The 2,281-nt window shown below is 38.4% G+C and overlaps 1 pseudogene; it reads left to right on the forward strand.

Annotated features, from left to right (window-relative positions):
• Window positions 1-257: 257 nt before the first annotated feature.
• LOC115857461 (probable E3 ubiquitin-protein ligase HECTD2 pseudogene) lies at window positions 258-2,038 on the forward strand (annotated as a pseudogene).
• The last annotated feature ends 243 nt before the right edge of the window (window positions 2,039-2,281 follow it).

A 2,281-nucleotide genomic window follows, 5' to 3' on the forward strand; every position in this document is an offset into this window, starting at 1 on the left:
TTCAATAGAAATAAATTAATTAAAAACAGAGTGGGCTACCTGGGTTCTTCAGTGGGGCTAATGGCTGACTCTGGGAGGGCTCACGCTAAGGAGTACTTCCCAGAACTTCTGCTGCCAGTGTCCTTGTCCTCATGGTGAGACAGAGCCACCCACCACCTCTGCAGGAGACCCTCCAATACTAGCAGCCTCAAGACATTCAGAAGACAATATTAAAGGGAATCATTAACAGCCTGTTACAAGAATGGAAAAGTCCATGAACAAAAGATTATCTTAGAGCATATTTTATACTTTTACAGAATCCTCAATTTAATAACACATCTACATATGTCATCTATGCTCACTTGCTACGACAGATAGCTATGTTAGTGGAAGTTGACCATCATTTCCTAGTTCACTGGTTTAAAAAATTATCCCAGAAGAGGTTCAAGCAATTGGTAGAGAGATTGCTGCAGTTTATTTCTTTACACCTGTTTCCTGCAAAGCCTGAAGAATTTCCACCTATATCAAAGTGTTCCTGGTGGATCCCATCATCATCTAAAATGTTGGCTTTACTTAATACTGCAAACAATTTGGTTCTTCCTCCCCTTATTCCTTATACTGATTTCTATAATTCTACATTGGATCATATTGATCTCATGGAAGAATACCACACCTGGCAGAGCTTTGGAAATTCTCACAGCAAAGTCTGGTGGATAAAGTATCTAGAAGAGAGAGACCTGATATGAATATGTTATTTCTAAATATGAAAGTAAGGTGGACATATCTGGTCAGCGATTCTCTTGATGAGTTAACCTGGAAAAGAGCAGACTTGCAAAAGAAGTTGAAAGTTACCTTTGTAGGGGAAGTTGGTTTGGGTACAGGCGGCTTGACTAAAGAATGGTTCCTTCTTCTAATTCGACAAATTTTTCATCCAGATTATGGCATGTTTACGTATCATAAGGATTCATACTGCCATTGGTTTAGCAGCTTTAAATGTGACAACTATTCTGGATTCCGATTGGTTGGAATTCTTATGGGACTAGCTGTTTATAACAGCATTGCTTTGGATATTCGTTTCCCCCGCTGCTGCTACAAGAAATTATTGAGCCCTCCCATCATTCCTAATGACCAAAATATGCCAGTAGGCATCTGCAGTGTTACCACTGATGACCTGAGTCAAATTATGCCTGAGTTGGCCCATGGATTAAGTGAACTCCTGTCATATGAAGGCAATGTTGAAGAAGATTTCTATTCAATATTTCAGGTGTTTCAAGAAGAATTCAGAATAATTAAGTCCTATAATTTAAAGCCAGGTGGTGATAAAATTCCAGTTACCAATCAAAATAGGAAAGAATATGTACAGCTTTATATTGACTTTCTTCTCAACAAATCCATCTATAAGCAGTTTCCTGCATTTTATTATGGATTTCACAGTGTGTGTGCTTCAAATTTCCTAATGCTTCTTCATCCAGAAGAGGTTGAAATTCTGGTCTGTGGAAGTCCTGAACTGGATATGCACGCCCTGCAGAGAAGTACTCAGTATGATGGCTATGCAAAAACCGACTTGACTATACAATACTTTTGGGATATTGTGCTTGGATTTCCTCTTGACCTTCAAAAGAAGTTGCTACATTTTACCACAGGAAGTGACAGAGTACCTGTAGAAGGAATGGCTGACTTGAACTTTAAAATCTCAAAGAATGAAACTTCAACTAACTGGTTGCCTGTGGCCCACACCTGCTTCAATCAACTTTGCCTTCCCCCCTACAAGAACAAAAAGGACCTGAAACAGAAATTGATTATTGGAATTTCAAATTCAGAAGGTTTTGGACTTGAGTAACCTAGAAGACTTGAAATATATTTTATATGTAGCATTCACTTCCCTCTCATTGTACCTTTAAGCTTTTCATGTTTCTGTCTCAAAACACCTTGACAAAACTCACCAACTTTAAAATACTGATTTTTAAAAAATCAAATATGAAGTATGTTCAGTAGAGGCATGGTTTTCTAAAAATACAACACTGCTTGAGTGAGAAAAAGACCAGATGGCAGAGACAGGTGTGGGTCCAGTCCCTCTTTTTTATAACACTTTATCATTCTCCATAAGTAGTTTGTCACAGGTGTTCCACTGGGAAAGCATTGTGCAGTAAAGAATGCACTGATGACAAAATGGAGACCAGTGGCAGCTTGTGTGCTGCTAGCACACCGTAGCAACACAGATAGCTACATTTTCATTAATGTAAGGCATGTAGCCATATTTTCATATAGCGGTTAAACAACAGTATAATTGCAAATGCAATTT

The sequence above is a fragment of the Globicephala melas genome, chromosome 4 (genome assembly GCF_963455315.2).
Source record: "Globicephala melas chromosome 4, mGloMel1.2, whole genome shotgun sequence".
NCBI lineage: Eukaryota > Metazoa > Chordata > Mammalia > Artiodactyla > Delphinidae > Globicephala > Globicephala melas.